The following is a 14,140-nucleotide window of genomic DNA, read 5'->3' on the forward strand; positions in this document are numbered from 1 at the left end:
CAGACATTTCTTTTAACGCTTACGAACGTTCACAGCGAAGCGCTGAGTGCACAAGAGGCTGGTTTTGTGGAGAATTTATTTATTTGTTTGATTCATTTTGGCTGATTTTTTTTTTGAACACACACCTGGCAACCCTGGTGTATTATAGCATATAGAGGCAGATATTCAACTCACACAGCTGTATAACCTGGATAACATCATGTACTGCCTTTTCTTACGATATATCTGTACACTACATGTGTAGTATGTAATTGTGAATATTTAGTATGAAAGGGATGTTTTTAATTCAGGGACCATATGGCAAAAAAGGGGGATTTTCTTGGTGTGTGATATGTGACACAGTATTTAGTTTTGCTAACAAACCAATAACAATAGCGGCAGATTATATAAACTAAGGCTGCAGTTCCAATGCAATTACTCTCTCTCTCTCTCACACACACACACACGCGCACACACACAGACATCCCACAATACTCCCCGAATGTACTGTACTGTACATTATTACTGAATCATCATCATCATCATCATCATCATCTTCTTCACCCCTCTCAATTCCACAGTTTCTCCCACAGACACACACCTGATCTGAGATCTGCTCACAGGGTCATGAAATGCGCTTCTGTTCTTCCGCTTCTCATCCTCTGCAGACTTGTGCACGAGCTCAACATTTCGATATTTCGATTCATAAAACGATCAATTGTGCACGAATGCGCTGAATGCTCGGCGTTAAGCTTTTATTGTTTACGCTTAATATTATAGCGCACATGCAAATCATTACATTCCGATCAAAACCCAGGATGTGGGTAAGAAAACTGCAAAAAAAAAACCCGACATGATAGAGTAAAGTCCCCCCCCCCCCTCTCTCTCTCTCTCTCCCAGACCTGTAACACCACGATTATTATTACTTGTATATAAAGGTGTATAATCAGTTGATTTAACCCTCAGGTGTGTAAACAGTGTAAATGTGTGTTTTTCTCTCTCTACGTCACAGACCTGGAACACCAGTTATTATTATTATTATTACTGTTTAGTATTATTACTGTTTATTTATTTTTTTATGTTTATTATTATTATATTTATACTATTATTATTTATTATTATTGTTGTTGTTGTTGTTATTATTATTATTGGTATAAGGCTATTATTATTAGTAGTAGTAGTAGTAGTAGTAGTAGTAGTACTGTTTGTTATTATTATTATTGTTGTTGTTGTTGTTATTATTATTATTGGTATAAGGCTATTATTATTATTATTATTATTAGTAGTAGTAGTAGTAGTACTGTTTGTTATTATTATTATTGTTGTTATTGTTGTTATTATTATTATTGGTATAAGGCTATTATTATTATTAGTAGTAGTAGTAGTAGTAGTAGTAGTACTGTTTGTTATTATTATTGTTGTTGTTGTTGTTGTTGTTATTATTATTACTTGTATATAAAGGTGTATAATCAGTTGATTTAACCCTCAGGTGTGTAAACAGTGTAAATGTGTGTTTTTCTCTCTCTACGTCACAGACCTGGAACACCAGTTATTATTATTATTATTACTGTTTAGTATTATTACTGTTTATTATTATTATTGTTTACTTATTTTTTTATGTTTATTATTATTATATTTATACTATTATTATTTATTATTGTTGTTATGATTTTAGTAGTATGATTATTATTAGTAGTAGTATTAGTAGTGGTAGTAATAGTATATAAAGGTGTATAATCAGTTGATTTAACCCTCAGGTGTGTAAACAGTGTAAAGGTGTGTGTTTCTCTCTCCTACCTGAAGCTTTAATCCAGTGAAACGGTCTCGCGCTTCCTCGCCTCACACACACTTCCACGTTCGTTAAAAAAGCAGAAAACCGGTGAAACACACACACACACACACACACACACACACACACCGGAGCGAAATAAAGTGGAATAAAATCCGCACTAGTGCCAAGGTGCACGGCGCGAGCTCTTCTCGCTTCTTCTGACGCACGCGTTAAAACGCACCCGCTCTTCTTCTTCTTCACATAAGAACGCAAGTCTCGCGCGACGCCGCTCACGTGTGGGGTTTTTCTTTCTTTCTTTCTTTCTTCTTCTTCTTTATTTTTGTAACGCGGAGACTCCACTGATGAGCAATTCCGTAAGTCGAGTGTTAGTTTGAGAGAGATTGAAGATGTGGAGGTTTTCTCGGAAGCGGTGTGGGAGACTTTCAGCAGCACGGACTGGGGTCGATACTGCACTGTACACAGCGCGCGAGCTGTCCACACCACACGGGAGGCGCGCGAGCACTTCGGTAACACCGGGGAGGAGGAGGAAGGGGGGGGGGGGGGGGGGGGGGGTTGCTGGGAGCAGGGCGGGGGTGTTAAGTGAACCATAATGCGAAGCATTATAAAAGCATTCTAGGCATCACACACACCCACTCACACACACACACACACACACACACACACACACACACACGTTGTTCTCTCTTAGTTATTTCTAATACATTTATTTTGTTATAAAGATTGAGAGCACGTGATCAAAACGCATCAACATCTTAATTAGCTATCACATTTCTGTATTAGTATAGTGACATTTGGCCATCTACAAAAAGATAAACACACACACACACACACACACACACACACTCACAGGTCATTCTAATTTTGTGTAATATTTCTATAGCATTGTGTGTTAACTCGGGTAAATAAAGCACCTGCAGGGTTCCTCGGGAGTCTTTTGGATGCTTCTATCTTTTTATAAAGGAGCTTTCAGAAGGAGAACCTGCTTCTGTAAAGGAAGCGCTTTGTTGTACGGTTCTACAAAGAACGGTTCCTTCAGCCTGACACACCAGAGAACCCTTTAGGGTCTTAAATGTAATGTTTTCTGAAGAGTGTGATCCTAAAACTAGAACCTCGGGACACAAAAGAACTTCTTCTGTATCAAACCCGTGTTTCTTAGAACGAAAGAGAGAGAGAGAGAGAGAGAGAGAGAGAGAGAGAAAAGACATAAAGACATGAAAGAAGGAATAGGACTCTTTCTCCTGGAGATAATGAAGTCAAAATCATCGCCTATTGTAACTCAGGGCAGGTTTTTGCCTCCTAATGGGGACCAAATGTCCACATAATAGCTCAGAAATATGTGAAGACTTTGACCTCATGGTTTCTAGAAGGAAGAGTTCTCTTCTCTCACTCTCTCTCTCTCTCTTTCTTTCACCCACCCACCTACACACACACACACACACACACACACAAATCCTCTGAGGAGACAATGCATGGCTTTCATATGCTGTGTATAATAGGGGAAGTTTTTTATCTCGGGATTTCCACTCAGTCACACTCGCTTCTGTTTTTCACCACAGCTGAACATCACCATGCTGACGAGCTGATCTCAGAACAGCTCTAACTGCACTGATCAGCTTTTTTTCTCTTTCTTTCTTTTTTGCAAGGTGGATCACATATCTGCATGCGTGTTTAATCTGCACTGAACACACCGTTTACTTTCTCTTTTTCTCAGTTCAAACACACATCTCTGTTCTGCAGAAGCGTATCACGGAGTTTATGCAACGTACGAGCTCTGGGAAAAAGAAAAGAAAAGAAAGAAAGAATATCACGTACGATAAAATCCCCCATAATCCCCCGTGAGGCTTCTTAACGCCGATTTATTTCAGTATGAAAAAGTGGGGACGCTTTTAATCAAAACACACTTTCACACTCGCTTAGTACAGTATGTAATAATAATAATAATAATAATAATACCAATATAAATCAACCGGGAGTGCGTCAGAACGATCGACCGTCTTCAAGGAACGCTCAGAACCTCCAGAACTTATAAAGGATATAACTTTTACACTGACGCAGAAAACATCCGGTGAGAGTCAGTTCTGCGAGCTGAAACGTCTTGTTGACGAGAGAGGGTCAGAGGAGGATGTCCAGACTGGTTCTAGCTGACAGTGAGGCTACGGGAAGTCAAATGACCTTTCTTTACAAGCGCGGTGAGCAGAAAAGCATCTCAGAACCAAAACCTACAGCTGAAGACTGTAAAAAGATCGGGAGACGTTTTATGTCCATCTGTCCCATCTGCGTAGCCCTCAGAGTCATGCTCATGGACGACAGGAGCGGAATCCGACGTGGTCTTCTCCCGCTGTGACACATCCACCTCAAGCTTGTGTTCTGAGATGTGTTCCTGCTCAGCGCGGTTCTTCAGAGCGGTTATTTGAGTAACCGTAACCTCAACCTCATTCTGAAACCGTCGTGTGTGTGTGTGTGTGTGTGTGAAAATCCCAGCAGGAGATGGTCAGTTTCTGAAATCCTCAAACCAACACGGTCAAAAAGTCACCGAGATCACCAAGAACTGATACGTCGCACCGCCGACACGTGATTGGCCGATTTGTCAACCGCACGAATGGACAGGTGTTCCTATTAAAGTGGACGAGTAACAGAATGTAACAGAATTGGGGTCAGGGTTAGGATTCCTTCCGGGCGGTGCTTGGGGAAAAGACGTCGTGTGTACGGCGCGTGTACAGAGCGCTCTTCTCTGTTTTGATGATGGCGATGACGATGACGGAGCAGGAGCATGGTGTGCTTTTCACTACGGCGTGTAAATCTTCAGAAACGTCATCAAATCCCTGAACTCGCGCGTCACTGCCGAGGGTTTAGACGTCTTTAGAAAGGTAAAGAATGATATTTCCGCGACATTTCGGTAAAAGACATCTTCTTAAAGAACAGTATGTCACGAGCGGAAGATCTCGACGCTGGTTTCGACCGGTTACGCGCAAGTTTTCTTTGTTTAAAAAAGAAAATATCACCACCCCCGCCCACATACGCACCGCCGACCCCGAGGCCTTGAGGAACACTGTTTCGTTCGACACGATTTCTGTCCAAGATGAGAATAAAGCTCTTGACTGAGTAGCAGATGTGGACGAAAAAAAACGGTAGTGGGGGGAAAAAAAGGAAAGGAAAACATAAGCGGTGTCACGGCGCACCGTGCCGGGTTTAACCTACAATACAGACTAAAGTTAGACTGTAGACTACACGGTATACGACGTGCAGTCTATAAAAATATCAAACACACACAACGTACAGGCGTTTACACACAGAGCCATGTTGATTACACGGCAGCTGAGAGAAACAGCAATTAACTGAGGGACTGAATGTATAATAAAAGAACTGAGAGGCAGTGAGAGTGGCTGGGAGGGTGTGTGTGTGTGTGTGTGTGTGTGTGTGTGTGTGTGTGCCAGAAGCACCTGGTTTGCTGAGACCCTGATTATCCCTTTTGTTAAAAGCTAAAGGGTTGAAGGCTGCATGACAAAGGCCCCATCTCTCTCTCTCTATCTATCTCTCTCTGTCTCTCACACACACACACACACACAGAGGGAGGCAGGAAAGGGCGGACCCTGTATGTGTAAAGTGATAAAGACCGCTGTTTTCTGGCTGGTGAACGGTGTCAGACTCGTCACTAGTATCACTCCTCACACTGACGATAAAATGCCTGTGAACTTTTACAAAATGGCCGCCCGGCCGCGTTCTCAGCACATCACCGCCCACGCGGTGTTTGTCCGTCCTCGTACCACACCCTGTTATTATTCTTTGACGTTAGCCGGAATTCAAAGCCAAGCCAAACCTCAAAGGAAGCTCAAATATCCAAACAAACGCGGCGCTCGTTTGTAGCCACGCCCCTAAAAAAAATGCACAAAAAGCTGAATGTTACTCGAGAGGGCGGAGCTTCCTGAGCCGACAGCCAACACGATCGACGGGTTCATAGAGACGACTGCTCGTTCCGATCGGTCGGCGTCTGGAAGCTGCTCCTCTCGTCGACGTGTCGGTCTTTATGACCCGACGATGACGTGTCGCGGTGGAACGGACGTGTGTCGGGGAACGGATAACAGGGTTTACCAGAACGGAGTGGCGATAAATACGGACGTCCTCTAGAAACCTCGTGCACCATGTGGAACACTGTCGGGACGGTGTGAAAGTTTTCACCCGAGGGGAAAAAAAACGTAGGGCGCGGTAGCGAGCGATTATGGCGACAAACTGAGATCCCAAAAAACAAAACAAAACAAAAAAAAACCAAAACCAAAAAAAAAATCCAGTTTAGAGGACGTGAAAGAGGTTTGGGGAAGTTGTAAAGATGAAAAGATTCGTTTTTTTGATATCGCATCCAGAAAAGCGGATGCACACGATTCCACTGATTACTGTTTCACATGTCCTACCTCAGGGTTCTCCGGTTTATTCCCACCGTCTAAAAGCTCCCCAGGAGGTGGATCGGTGACACAGAACTGCCCCTCGGTGCGAGTGTGCGAGTGTGTGTGGTGTGAAAGACACGATCCTCCGTAGAACCAGTAAACCAGCTTTAATAAATTTTGCATGTGTTTATGAAATTTACATGTGCTTTCACACACACACACACACACACACACACACACACACACACACACACACTCATCAGCATGTTTGGTTGCTGTAGAAGAAATCGAAAAACAGAAATCGCCTCTAGTCGTTAGAGAACCGCTTCACTGGACCAGCTTTCCGCGTTCCACTTTAACAACAAACTCGACTGTTTGACTTCAGCAGAGGCTCCGAGTCGGCGCGGAAGCACGATCGTCACACGTTACTGATAAATCCGTACAGGGAAGAGCCGATATAACTGACTATATATCTATATAACAGATATCAGGGTTCAAAATATCTTCTCTTTTCGTGAAGAAAAAGCACATACGGTCGAGTCGCTAAAGAGTCTGCAAGTACCGGGACACGTCGTGTAACGGAAGAAAACACCGCCGCCTAGTAAAAAGACTCCAGTACGTTTACACGGACAACGGTAATCCGATATGAACCCGATTTAGACGATACTCTGATTAAGACTAGCATGTAAACGGCGATTACCGAGGACCTTAATCCGATTAACGTCACACTCGAAGTAAACGCGAATGGAATCGAGACGTGTGGAGTGTTCCTGTTTTAGTCGCGTTACAGACACGTACACAGCTTAATCACACTATTAACGTCGTGTGACGTTTCCACCGCATTGCGCGACAGGACACGTACACACACGGCAGCGCTCGAGCGTCTGACGGCGAACGAGAGAGCACGGCCGCGTCCCAAACCGCGTACTTACCTGCTACATAGTGGGAGAAATACAGGTATTTAGGTAAGTACGCGGTTTGGGACGCGGCCCACGGCTTCAAGCGGTCGTCTATTAGCGCGTACGGCACGACTAATAATTAACCGCACTGGAAACTTTCGTAAAATTAAAAACAAAACCGTATACGGTTCCATAACGAAGACCAACCGCATGTCGATACGTGAAATTCCGGAGGGGACGTCGGACGGCGTGGCGCGGGGACGTAATGACGTGTACCGTTAATCCATCTACGGTCTATAACACGTAAAACGGGTACATGAAAGGAGTATTCTAAACACGACTCATGTAAACACCTTAATCAGAATATCGTCTTATTCAGAATAAGGTCGGTAATCAGATTACTGCCGTCCATGTAAACGTCGTCAATGTTGCCTTTCAGCTTTCCTTCATTCATTATTCCGTATATATTTTAGAGTCTGTATCATTTCATTTCCCTTCCCCCTGAGTGTCTTTGTCTGACCCTCCAACACGGTGCACTTTTTACACAACATCCGACCGTCAATCTTACGCGACACGTAAAAAAAAGTTCAAATATAAATACCGAAGACGCACGTCACCGACGTCACGTCGGCCGTACAAACCGTCACGAAACTCCTCCTCCTCCTCCTATTGTGGGTAATATGAGCAGGAAAAGCATGCACGTATACGCACTTTGGAAATCCGGGTACCTTCGGGATACTCGTTTCGACATCGTAGCATTTGGGACACACTCACTCTGATCTCGGACACGATGTAGGACGGATAGCAGACGAACTGAGACGCAGGGTCGGTCTCGGTCTCGGTCTCGTACAAAACATAACACAAGCAAACAAACCACTGACGAGAGAGAGCTTCCAGAGAGCAGCCGTGCGCTTCAGAAGAGCAAAATTCGACGATAAATGACAGCGTAAGAGCTAAACATTTATCAAGAAGAGAAACAGGAAGCGTTAGTGAGTGGGCGGGAAACGAATAGATCAGCACCACATCGAGTAAAAATCGTTCTTATGCTTTTTAGACACGTCACGTCATGTTGAATGTATAAAATGACTTTTGCACGACTTCTCAGCTGTCACACGTGATCATATACACACTTTTTTTTTTTGCATCTTTTAACAAAGATTCCTTTCTTCTTCTTTTTTTTTTTACACACGTGATTATTTTATGCGGTTCCTTCATCCTCATAGAAAACGTGCAGACGCACCGTTTATTTATTTCCATATGTGATTATTTACACGTTTTTGTTGGTTTTTTTTTAAATATGGGGTTTATCCTCGCAGCCTGAACAGTGGAACTGTCATGAACCTCACTCCTCCGTGTATAATTCATGCTTGGTTATCAGGTTTAGCCGAGTCGTAGCCGAGCCGGTCGATAACAGATGTCACGGGCACAGATGGTGAACGGTAAAAATGGCCGCCAGCACGAAAGCCTGTGTGCGTTCTCCCGCGTTCCTGCCCTCTGCATTGTCTCCGGCTCGGTGTCTGGGGAACTCCAGCCGCTTGCTGATAAAGGCGCGTTTAAAAGCAGCGGCGTGAAAGAACCCGACCGAGACATATGACTAACGTCAGACGGGGAGGGAAAAGTGACGACGTGGTTCTGAATACGGCACGTATTCGGTGAGAAGTGTACACACGGAGCGCGCCGATAAAAGAGGTGAAGTACGTGCATAAAGCTTTGTTCTTCTGTTGACTTTTGACTCTGAGCTCCTTCCTGAAGCGTCCTGCTGTCCTTTACCGAGTCAAAGTCCACCACGCTGGCTCTTCAGAAGCTAATCAAGCGACACTCTGTGTGTTTGAGCATGTGGGTGTGTGCACATGCAAATACACAGAATGCCAGACAGACAAATACTCGAAAAACCCCGGGTCTGCTTCGCACGTTTGCGTGTTCTCTCCACGTCTTTATCTGATTCAAATACAGCCGACTTCACATTAAAAACCACAACGTCGACCTTCTGCTTCCTGACACGAACGCAGACTCGGGTCTCGGTATCAGAGCTGTACATCTCGGGTTTTATTTCGCCGACGTTATCGTTATCGACACCAAACACAAATCCTGCTCTGTTCCTGTTCCTCGAGGGTTCCGTACTCAGTCCGCTCCAGTTCACGCTCATTACGCTCTCTCTGAGCCATATAACCGACCATAACCGACACGTATAAAGACCGGCGTCTTTACGATGACCTCCACACTGCACATTAACAGCGCAGCTGCAAATCACGGGTCTATTTAGAATGAACGCGCTCGTTCGAATACGTTACGGTTTCCATAGTGACAACCCGTTCACAGGGACTCCTACGGCGGAAGATAAACGTATTGTATGTTCGGTATTACGGATGAGTGGAACGTTGAGGAGACGTGTATTTAGCATTGACAGAAGGAGTCTCCAGTGTCAGAGCTTCGCAACAGTCAGAAGGTGAAGCTGTAGCTTGAAGTTTTCCAGAGGAGTTCTTTGCGGTTACGCACGTAACAAGCTGCGGGGGTTTTTTAAAAACTTTTTCTTGTCGAGAGAGAGAGAGAGAGAGAGAGATAAAGAGAGGCTGGTGAGGGAACGATTTTTTCACTTGTTTCACAGATGTTCCTTGACGTTAAATGTAACTATAAATGGATAAAAAGGGTGAAATCTATATGCGTTGGTAAATTGTTCCCAACGTGCTGTGGTATAAGAGGAAGAGAACGCATGGGGACGTGCTGTTATGGGAAAATAATAATGACTTCAGGGTGGGAAGAGTAACTGCGCTTCATTACACCACCCTGTATTCCAGTTTAACCACACTTATTATTATTATTATTATTATTATTATTAAATTTTATTATAACAATTTATTTCATCATTATTATTATTATTAAATATAAAGATGTTTTATCCACTTCCAGTTCCTTTCTTTAAACTCTCTTCCTTTTTCTCTTCATTAATAATGTGTACATAATAACATAATCATGTAATAGTGTATCTCTCGCTTCCTCAGCGTTTCACAACCGGTCATTAACTCGCCTCGTCCCACCCCTTCCTCCACTCCCTGTCCCACTTCCCCTTTCTCACGCCGCTTTCTGTTTCTGAGAATCGTCATTCTTGTCTCGGTTAATCATGCGATTCTGAGACAGCGTCATTGTGTGTGTGTCATCGTGGCGTCTGAGAGGAGATTTTTGAAAAGTTTTTTGAGGCCTGTGCGGTTTTTCTCGGTCTCAGATGATGGATGAGTCAGGCTCATTATTAACATGGGATTAAGTCAGGCTTAGCACTCCTTCAGATGGAGGGTGATGGGCGTTATAGCAGGGAATTATTCATGCTTGGATATCGCCATGGTAACCGGGTGGTGGAGGTGGTCCCCAGGGGCATTGTGTCGATTTCTGACCGTTCCGGTTCAGTCCATCTGTGAACACTATTTTTGGTATTCGGGGTGCAGATATGATTAAGGATGCCATTCCGGTTGAGGAACCGAGTGCTGAGTAAACGGCCCAGCGCTCCTCTAATGCTTAATGGAAATCCAAACCGTAAAATTAGGAGTTACTGATTAAACACACAAGTGCCGTGACTGATGAAAGCGAGTCACTGTTAAACGTTAAACCTTTCTCGTGTCTCGTTTGTGTCGTTTCCGGAGTCGACCTGCGTGGAAGGTTTTCACGTTCACAGAACAGCGACGAGCAGCCCTGATGTCTTCATCCTTCCATTTGATTCGACTTCAATGAAATCAGAGAACAGTGAAAGAAAGACAGGAAGGAGAAAGAAAGAGAACAAGACGGGACAAGGGTAGAGATAGAAACAGAGAGACAGATGGAGAGATAGAGTGTGAAGCAGAGAGCGAAACAGACAGAGAGAGATAGATACAGAGGGACACACACAGACACACACACACACACACACACACATATAAATCATATCTAAATATCTAAATATGTATATATATATTCAGTATCTCACAAAAGTGAGTGCACCCCTCACATTTGTGTAAATATTTGATTATATCATTTCCTGTGAGAACACTGAGGAAATGACACGTTGCTACAGTGTAAAGTAGCGAGTGTACAGCTTATGTAACAGTGTCAATTTGGTGCCTCCTCAAAATAACTCAACACACAGCCATTAATGTCTAAACCGCTGGCAACAAAAGTCATATATATTGTGTGTGTATATATATATATATATATATATATATATATATATATATATGTACTCTCTCTCTCTCTCTCTCTCTCTCTCTCTCTCTCTATATATATATATATATATATATATATATATATATATGTACTCTCTCTCTCTCTCTCTCTCTCTCTCTCTCTATATATATATATATGTACTCTCTCTCTCTCTCTCTATATATATATATATATATATATATGTACTCTCTCTCTCTCTCTCTCTCTCTCTCTCTATTGTTGTGGATAAAAAATGTCATAAAATAAACATAAGGGAGGTCCAGATCCAGATCCAGGTCCAGTAACGGTGAGAGAAGGGACTGACGACGGGCACCGGCACCTAGACATACAGAAGCGGTTTTAGTCAGAAGTGGATAAATTGGTAAAACACTTTAAAGATCTTTATGGGTTATTAGTCGAAATAGTCGAAAGAAGTGTACGAGCTGAGGAGTGCTAAAACACACACACACACACACACACATGCTCGTACAGTCAAGGGCGGGCAAGTAGACACAACATACGCACACACTCTCTCTTTCTCATACACACACATGAATAACTTTAATAGAATCTTATAGTAATAGAGAAACTCTATGAAAAACAGAATTGTAGGATATGCAGGACAGTAGAACTGTAATGATATTAAGAAGTTGGAAGTACAGTAAACCGCTTTTCAAGTAGTATAATATATATATATATATATATATATATATATATATATATATATATATATATATATATATATATATATATATGTACTCTCTCTCTCTCTCTATATATATATATATATATATATATATATATATATATATATGTACTCTCTCTCTCTCTCTCTCTCTCTCTATATATATATATGTACTCTCTCTCTCTCTCTCTCTCTCTCTATATATATATATATATATGTACTCTCTCTCTCTCTCTCTCTCTCTCTATATATATATATATGTACTCTCTCTCTCTCTCTCTCTCTCTATATATATATATATATATATATATATATATAAATGTACTCTCTCTCTCTCTCTCTCTCTCTCTCTCTATATATATATATATATATGTACTCTCTCTCTCTATATATATATATATATATATGTACTCTCTCTCTCTATATATATATATATATGTACTCTCTCTCTCTCTCTATATATATATATATATATGTACTCTCTCTCTCTCTCTCTCTCTCTCTCTCTATATATATATATATATATGTACTCTCTCTCTCTCTCTCTCTCTCTCTCTCTCTCTATATATATATATATATATATATATATGTGTGTGTGTGTGTGTGTGTGTGTGTGTGTGTGGTGTCTGTGGTGTTTTGTGTGTTTAAATGTGCTCAAGTGTTTTAGTGTGTTTTAGCGTGTGTTTGTGTTTTAATTTGTGTTTGTGATTTTTGTATGTTTTAGTGTGTTTATGTCTTTTTGGCTGCAATTTTGTAACTCCTTCACCTTATAAACGAGTGTTTCGACAGGATGTGGCTTAAACCTCACAGAAAACTTTGTACAAGCTCACAAACCAACATCTCCAAACATTTAGTTCTGAAACCCCTCACACTTCACACACTTCACACACCTCAGACCCTGTGTGTCTGACTGTGTGTTTAACCCACATGCATATCATATTATAGTGTATATCTTATTACTATAAATTGACATTTACTCATTCAAGCAATGCTTTTATCATAAAAGATTTATTAAGGACCCTCTACGACTGATGAGCCGAGTATTAAGGGTCAGTGAGCGGCTCAGTGGTGATGGGAATAAAACTCAACTGCTTATTAGGCAGATCCGGTATGTTTTATCACTTTTGACCGGATGATATTTAATGCTATTCAAGATTCAAGATTCCTCAATAGTCATATGCACGGTCAAGGTAAAGAGAGAAAAAAGTACTTCCTCCTCTGCACTTCCTATCGGCCATCACTTTATAAATACTTCGAATATATTTAAGTTGTAAAAAAAAGAAAAAGAAAAAAAAAATAACTTGAAAGATTTAAAGATAACTTCTTTGCTTACTGTGTTGAACATATTCGCAGCTTCTCGTTATTTAAGGAAGGGGTGGAGAAAGAAATCCGGATGCTCAGATCTCAAAACAAAACAATGCTAAAACATTCTGTTGGTGTTGTTGCTGGGTTTCTGTTCCATTACAGTAAGGAGTATAAAAGTGTCTTGGGCACAGTAAAGACCTGTGTCATCTGAGGTAAGAATAAAAGGAAAGAAGAAAGGAAGTAAAGAGATTGCGGTTTTCTTGTAGTTTGCAAAGGTGTTGCTAAAAGGAAGGAAAATTTCACACAAGCAAACTTAAATAATGTTTTGCTTCCTGCAGTGGCAAAGGGTTCTGCAGTAGATAAGACTTCAACGCCCCGAGAATAGGCGCTTAAAAACACACCGGCCGTCAGAATGCGGCTTCATCATTACTCACATAGTGAAAGAGTCGCACCGTGGACTAATGAAAATGGCCCACTAGGTTCCTCTTTTGTAGTCTAGAACCACGAGTAAAAACACCATTGTGCTGACAGCAAAGTCCTGACAAACGCGTGTGTGTGGGTGTGTGTGTGTGTGTGTGTGTGTGTGTGACCTTTCTCAGGTCACCTTTCAGTACTGCTGAGACTCAAACAGCACCGAGACGTACACGTCTTTCGGTTTTCACACACACACTTACACATAGAAGCTAATTATCTTCAGCAGTTCACTTACTGACATGTTTTTAGAAGCCAGGAGGAAACCTCGGAACCCGGATGAAACCCTCACGGACTCGGTGAGAACATGTAAACCTCCACACAGACAGTAACGCGAACTCAGGATCGACCGAACGTCTAAAACGGGTCCGGACTGTCCGTCGGGAGCGGCGGGAGAATTCCCACTGGCCTGACGACTCCCAGGGCCCGCTGCCCTGCTGTATTCATTCGATTGATTCGATTC

At 42.1% G+C, this 14,140-nt stretch overlaps 1 protein-coding gene across 1 annotated transcript in view; it reads right to left on the reverse strand.

Moving 5' to 3' along the window:
* The window catches only part of LOC108271063 (adhesion G-protein coupled receptor G5), a 27,775-nt gene extending 25,507 nt beyond the window's left edge, over nt 1–2,268 (reverse strand). Inside the window, exon 1 of the mRNA XM_017478294.3 lies at nt 1,777–2,268. The gene's annotated coding sequence lies outside the window, so the exon portion shown is untranslated. The remainder of the gene's footprint in view (nt 1–1,776) is intronic.
* Nucleotides 2,269–14,140: the final 11,872 nt, after the last annotated feature.

This window comes from Ictalurus punctatus, chromosome 10 (genome assembly GCF_001660625.3).
Source record: "Ictalurus punctatus breed USDA103 chromosome 10, Coco_2.0, whole genome shotgun sequence".
Taxonomy (NCBI): Eukaryota; Metazoa; Chordata; class Actinopteri; order Siluriformes; family Ictaluridae; genus Ictalurus; species Ictalurus punctatus.